This window comes from Euphorbia lathyris, chromosome 2 (assembly GCF_963576675.1).
Source record: "Euphorbia lathyris chromosome 2, ddEupLath1.1, whole genome shotgun sequence".
NCBI lineage: Eukaryota > Viridiplantae > Streptophyta > Magnoliopsida > Malpighiales > Euphorbiaceae > Euphorbia > Euphorbia lathyris.
This window is the reverse complement of record NC_088911.1, coordinates 50,231,866-50,239,773: the sequence shown is the minus strand read 5'-3', so window position 1 is coordinate 50,239,773 and position 7,908 is coordinate 50,231,866. Positions and strand designations below refer to the sequence as shown.

The 7,908-nt window shown below is 30.7% G+C and overlaps 1 non-coding gene across 1 annotated transcript; it reads left to right on the top strand.

The window, feature by feature from the left end:
* Positions 1-2,884: 2,884 nt before the first annotated feature.
* Positions 2,885-2,958, top strand: TRNAW-CCA (transfer RNA tryptophan (anticodon CCA)). Its single transcript has one exon. It is a non-coding gene; the product is annotated as a tRNA-Trp (tRNA).
* The last annotated feature ends 4,950 nt before the right edge of the window (positions 2,959-7,908 follow it).

The following is a 7,908-nucleotide window of genomic DNA, read 5'->3' as shown; positions in this document are numbered from 1 at the left end:
GCTTTCATATATAAGTGGGAGGAAAGCATAAGCCTTTCAATGACAACTTTAAATTCGTCTAATTAATGAAGTTCAACCGCTACTTTCTCTGCTATTAAACACCTCCAATCTTTTTTATTTTCTTTTCTTTTTTTCTTATCCTTAATTTATTACTGGTTGCAAATAAGGCCTAATCAAATAAAATAAATATGTGCAGAACAAGTTTGTAAAATTTGAAATGTTTCTCTTGAACCACAAAATTTATATTTGTAATTTAATTTTATAATAAAAGAAGGAGGGACAGTCTATCTTAATCTATGAGATTTTATGTCAAATTGATATACAAATTAAAGGATGTTAATGTAGGTATAAAATGTTATCGAAAATCTTTGAATAAGGAAGATGGGTGGGTCACCATGCCATGCTTGATAGTTGTACTGCAATTAATTTTCCCATCTACTCTTTTTATGAACCAAAATAATACAATAAAAACTAGAGAATAAAAAAAAAAAATTATACAATAAAAATGTAAACTAATAGTAAAATATAAATATAATTTTTCAAAGTAAAAATAAAAAAAAGGTTCACTTAAATTCATTCATTCATTCATTCTTTCATCCAAAATAGTCACTTTAAAAAAAATTATAAAAAAAGGAAACTAAAATTTCATCCAGAATAACTAAACAAAATAAAATTTTAAGGTTATAAGAATGTATTTTTTAAGTAAACTAATAAATCTAAAAAAATTAAATTGGCATTAGCAAATATTTTGTTATACAGTAAGCAAAACTATTATCTTATATAAGTTAGTACATAAAATTTAAAAACAATTATGATTTTTTTATATAGTTTATCCAATTTCTTAGATCGATGATCACCGAATACCTTTTAGGTAGATCCTCTTCCAAATTAAACTTTTTTTGCATATGCTAGGACTCGAACTCGATATAATAGTACATTTTTTTCATGATAGAATTAAATGAAATTACAACAATTTTGTTATACTTCTTTTGAGAAAATATTTATTATACTTGGTTCCTTGAAAAGAAAACATATAGACCGGAAGAAGAAGAATGGGAACTTTTATTATCAACACAAAACAGGTGTAATAATGGTACGCCCAAAGTAGTAACTACATTAATATTAATTAGATCCAGCTATTTGTAAATTGTATTTAGAGCAAAGAAACCAGAAGTTTCGGCCTTAATTATGTCAATCAAGGGCCGGTTCCCTCGCCTACAAATCGCCTTGTTTCCTTTTATAGCTCATCCATGTGAACTCAATTAATTAATTAATTAGGTTTAGGCCCATTCATTTCCATGTCCATCTCCAAAACTAACTTATATTTATATTATTACATATTTCTCTGTTTCAAATCATAACGTATAAACTTTAATCTACTCGATAGGAGCTAGATGAAAAAAAAAAACACTAACGGGGCGTTTGGTATTCTAGTGGGATAAAGATAAGGATAAAGATTGGGACAGGGATAGAGATAAATGGTTGGGATAGAGATAAAAATATGATAATCGAAAATTATTATTCAATGTTTGGTATGTAGGATAGGAATATGGATAAAATAATACATTTTACTATTTTAACCTTATTTAAACTATATAACATTAAATTGAGGGATAAGATGGACTTTTCTATCTTATTAAAATCGCAGGAGCTTATCCCACCTCCTTATACCACCCTCCTCTTGGGTATAGGATTTGAGGGATAAGAGGCTTATCCTCGTCTGTCTCACTTTTCTATCTCTCAAACAAATAAATGATCACTTATCTCGTGTTTTTTTATCTCTATCTCACCTCCTAAATCCCTTCTAACAAACGCCCTGTAATGGTACAAATTGAGTGTAATCTGAAGAAAGTTTAAGAAAGAATCTGTTTTTTTTTTATCCACAGTAGATGTCTTTCTAAAAAACTTTTTTTTCCATCATACATGACGTTTTGATTCAATTCATGCACATTATTTGACGTTTACCAACTATACCCTATTTAAATTGTCATTTTACTTTGGGAATAGATAAAAATTAATTAGTGGATGCAATTAATATAAGGATAACAAAGTTTTTAGTTAAAATTAATTGCATTTCTTATTCTTATGTCTTAATCTTAAAAAAAAACATCTATTATGGAACATAAAGAATATTCTAAGACTTTATTATTGATCTTCTCCGATTCTGATATGTATTCATTGAATTCTTACAATGTGTATGCTCTGAACGTTAGGTTGTAGTATTATTTCATTTCTTCTTGTTTTTTTATTTTATCTTTCAACTTTGGAGAAGATAGAAAGTTCACAAATAATAAGGTACATCTCGAAAGATCTTTATGGTTTTTTTAATTCTTTCAGGCTTATTTGAAACAATTTTCATTTTGGTTTTTTTATTACATGAATTTTTAAATTGATTTGAAAAACCATTCCCAACAATCATCATTTTCTAAGTCCATTATTCCAAATCTCAGTGGAAAGATCATATTTCCTTGACAATAATTTGTTAAAAAAAATATACATTAGTGTTTACATGATGTTATTTGTTTACATCTAGCGTACATGTTGTTATTAGTGTTCCACCATAGTATGGTTTGAGGAATGTGGAATTAACAATTACAACCAGTTGCAATGTTTTCATCCCTCTATTAAAGCAAAAAATGACGCAAATAGATAGAGGAACTTGTTTCCTAGGTATGAAGGTTGATTAATATTTTAGGATTTGGTTTTTTCAGCATAGGTAGGTAAGGAGAAAGCGTAGGGTATGGATATTAAAATATATATCATATTCTATTTTTATTATAGTATAAGCATTCAAAATTTCTATTATAGTATAAGCATTCAAAATCGAGTGGAATTTTAAAAAGACTCTTTTTTACTTATCCTTTTTTGTAATTTTGATAAGAAAGCGCTCTTAGTTCAGTTCGGTAGAACGTGGGTCTCCAAAACCCAATGTCGTAGGTTCAAATCCTACAGAGCGTGATTCTCTTTTTGGTTTGTTAGGTCAAAATTTATATGGAAAAATAGAGGAGCACTCTGAATTTGACCTCCTCCTTTCTTTAATCCGCAGGAGGTCAAAAAAAACACGGTATTATTTAATATTAATCAAAGGTCTAGCTGATCACCACGTCTATATTGTAAATATGCAGTTACGAATAATCCGGCCAAAGTAATAGGAATTAGCCCTAAGACAATTCCAAAGAGAAAAACTTCAATCATTTCAATTTTTGTTGCCTCGAATTATACTGAGTGCTTCTTATTTGGATATCCAGGCAATTTGGTAATTGATCTTTACTCGTGGTTTTTCTCTCGTATCATGCATTATATCTTTTACCGTGTTGAGCCTCAAAAAGTTATGTATAATCATTGTTGATATTACTTTCTTTTGGATTCTCTTATTATTGTGCCTGGTGTATAGGTTGCATGTGTTGTTAATATATTATTGTTCGATATATTAATATATTCTTGTTTGAAGCTTTGAATTTCTAATCATATTTATCATTAATAAATTTGAGGAAGTAACTTGTTGGACATGATCTTTTTATCTTGAATTGAACATTGTTATTTATCGCATAATGTATATGGTTGCTTATTTGAAGACTTACTTTTTTTTTTTTTTTTTTGGTACAAGTTTGTCCGTCATGAAATTCTTCTTGGTTGGGGTCTACAATTCTTGTTTCTTTCTATTGAGTATTATTGTAATAGCAGATTTTTCAGATAGTGTTTTTAGTGAAGGTTTTTATGTAAAATGTGGGGCCATGATGTTGGCATATGTAATTTGCATTCAAACTTGTTTAAACTCATGTGTAACATACTTATCAGCTGGTTGGTTAAACATGAGTAAAATCAAGTTCCATAATAGGTTAAACTGAGTGAAACTGATTTAAAGTTGTATAAAAAACATATTAAAAAATGTTCAAACCCATCCCTTTAAACCTTTCCATGATTTTTCCATCAGTTTAACATGAGTTAACTCCAACCTAACAATAGGTTAAACTAGATGAAACTAGTTTAAAGTGATGCCAAACTGCATGTTTAAACTCATATGTAACTTGAGGAATGTGAGAGTTGCTTTTTTACGTTATTGATTGTTGTAATATTCTTGAATTATGTTTTTCGAATCACATGTGATGTATAAAAGATACTCTATTAGGTAAGTTTATTACCTTTAGATGGAGGTATAATTTAATTGTCATGTCATTGTTGATTGTCATTGATTATTTCTTTTGATTTCTTTTTGTTGTTGATTTATTACATATTATGCTTGATTGTTGATTAAAAAAAAGGTTTAATAGGCACCCAACCTCCTAAACTTGTAACTTTTTTTCACCTGGCTCCCTCAACTTAAGGGACAACCTCTCAACCCTCTCAACTCTCCAAAAACATCACATACAGCCCCTTACACCCCTATGTTCGGTCAAAATATTGACCCGTGTAGAAAACGCACTTGACTGTTGACCTCACCAATGCCACGTGTCATTTTTTATTAAATTTTTCCATTGAGACCCCTACTCGGCGAGCAAGACCAATTGTGCTCGGCGAGCAACTACAAGAGATGGATTTCGATCAGAATTCTTATGGCAGAATGGAAAATTTTAATAAAAAAATGACGCGTGACATTGGTGTGGTTGTCAAGCGCGTTTTCTACACGGGTCAATATTTTGACCGATTATAGGGATGTAAGGGGTTGTATGTGATGTTTTTGGAGAGTTGAGGGGGTTGAGAGGTTGTCCCCTAAGTTGAGGGGGCCAGGTGAAAAAAAGTTACAAGTTTAGAGGGTCAGGTGTCTATTAGGCCCAGGGGCGGATGTAGGGGGGGTCAAAGGGGGCATTTGCCCCCCCCCCCCCCCCCCCCCCCCCTCTTCATCCCACTAAAAAAAAAAAAAATTTAAATCCAAAAATAAAGGTTAAAGTGCAAAAATACCCCTAATGTTTTGGGTCAGGATCAATTTTATCTCTAACGTCTAATATGGTACAATTTTATCCCTAATGTTGGAAGCCAAGAGCAATTTTACCCCTAACGTTGATAAATTGGGTCAATTTGAGAAATAATTCATCAAACTGTCTTCTCGGTCATGAATAATAGTGTCTGAAATTAATCCAATTTATCAACGTTAGAGGTAAAATTGGTGCAAATTTACAAAATTGATATGCAATTGGTGCAAAATAAAAAAAAAATGACTGTATTTTATAATAGTGTTTGAAATTGATCCAATTTATCAACGCTAGGGATAAAATTGCTTTTGGCTATAAACATTAGGGATAAAATTGCACCATTTTAGATGTTAGGGGTAAAATTGCACCTGACCCAAAACGTTAGGGATATTTGATGCGTAACAATCCGAGAATCCCGGAAATGGATGATTACGAGTCGGAAACATTATAATTTCCGTTTTTTATCAAAAAAAATCATGAAAATAATACATGACGATTGAACGATTTTGCATTTTTCGTCACCAAAAATTGAACAATTTTGCATTTTTTGTCATAAAAAATTGAACAATTTTACATTTTTTGTCTAAATTTTTTTTACGTAGAATTTTGCCCCCCGCTCCCTCAAATCCTGGATTCGCCACTGATTAGGCCTAAAAAAAAATAGTCAAATGTATATGTTCTTCAAATCAGAACTCCAATTGTTTATAGTTGATGAATCAGTTATGTTGATTCCTAACTACTTTTGTGAAGTATTAAAATTGTAATTTGTTCCATTCATGTGTTTTACTCTTGTTATTTCTGAATCATTGTTGTTTTTTCCGATTAAATTGCAGTTGTTCGTAATGGATATTGGTAAATTCAATTTGTTAGAAGCATTATTTTTTGTTCCATTGTGTTCAATCTCTTGAGTTGAATGTGAAATATGTTGAAGAATTTAGATGTGAGATTGGAATGTAGAGATCGGTAATGGAATGTTGCTATTTGAGTGAGCTGAAGAACTGTTATGAAAGAGATTTAAGAATGTTTGTTTGTATAATGCTTTATGTAGAATGTTGATTTTAACTTTCTGATATTTGAGAAATTTGTAACTTTTTTGATATTTTAGTAACAACTTTCTATTTTAATGGCAGTTAGGTGAAATCCTTTTATATATGAGGTCGGGGTTCCAACTTCCAAGCTTGGCAGGGCTCGAACCCAACCTAACCCATGTGTGAGCTACCAGACTGAGTTTATGCTACTCATTGCATATATATGTCAACCCAATCAAGACTGACCCAGTCCACCTAGCCAATAGTTGTGTTCTGCTTTCTCCTATCCTTCCATTTCCTATTTTATTCAAAGTATGTTTTTGTAATTTTAATTGTCATATATATTGATCGAAGAAGTTCCTCGTTTATTCTCCAAGCTTGGTGCTAATGCTAATCTCTGTTCTGTTTTGTAATCCTTTGGGTTGAATAGGGGGAAATGTCTAAATTCCTTTTTTTTATTTATTTTGGGTATAATACCCATTTGGCTCTCCAAACTAAGACTTCAAAATCAAATAGGACCTTAAACTATCAAAATCATCAATCAGGTCCCTAAACTAAGCAAAAATCATCAATTGAGTCTCTATTCTAAATAAAAATCATCAATTGAAACCTCATCGAAAATCATTGGGTTGAACAGTTTCACACCATCTTCTCCAAACTCATTTTGAACCAATATAATATTACAGTCTATATCAAATAGTCATAATTTCTAATTGTAGGATAGAATGGAGACTCAATTGATGATTTTGTTAAGTTCAAAACCCTAATTGATGATTTTGATAGTTTAGACCTAATTGATTTTAAAACTTTAGTTTAGGAAACCAAATGCGTGTAATACCTTTATTTTGTGTTAAATTATTACAAAATTCTGCCATGCTAAACGCCTGAATTCATGAAAGGAAACTTTATTGCTCGAATTCTAAATTATTATTATTATTATTGAAAACTCAGAAAGAAAATCAATTATGAATCCAAACAATGATAAATTATTAGTACATACAAACAAAATCAAGAGCTGGTTTTTTTCTTATTTATTTCTCTGTATAGTATTAATATTGAAGTCTTGCCTTGGCCGTTTAAAATAATAGCAGTAAACAGTTGCCAGTCTCTCTCATCCATCTCAAATATGAACTTCAAAATTTGAAAAACTTCAAATTATTTCGAATGATAATAAGCTTCCAAATTTATACCCTACATTGCCTTTTCAAATCACATTCAAAAATCAAATCAATTGAAACAGAACAGGACATGTTTTAATTAGGTAGTGAACAATAAATATTAGTATTGTTAATTAGCTCAATTTTCATTTCAAAATCAATATTAATTATTGATTAACTGTTCTCAACAATTTGATTTAAGGGGAAGGATTTGTTTCTTTCTTACAAATACAAACCCTTTTGTAAAGGAAATGTGGCATCTTACAGAGCAGGACAATCTAGCCTGAAATAAAGAAAGGGATCCTACTTTAAACCCACATCAATGCTCATCATCTTGTTGACATCTAATTCCTTTGTCACTTTCACAAAAAAGTTTGGGAGCTATAGAATTATATAAGCAAAATTATTAAGAACAAAAAGATTTAATACATCACCACCCTTGTACTTATTTCAAATAATCTGATTGGCCCTTGATCTTCGAAAATGCTCAATAGCCCCTAAACTTGTTTAAGATGACATAACTAACTCCTTAAATCATATATTGCAAAGCAAATAGAGATTTGGAGAAGTTGAAGCATCTATCTCTTTCAGTGGGTCAATAAGTTACTTTAACCAAGTTCAGGAGAGTTATTTGGCCAAGTACATGGACCCCAAGGTGTTAAGCCAAGAAATAAGGAAATGAATGAAAACAGCCTCTCAACGGCCACATCAGAAAGAAAAATGAAATTTGAAAATAGAGGGAGATGCTTCAGCTTGTATATCCTTTTCAAAACACCACCATACCTACTTTTCCTTTATCTTCAAGTATTTCTC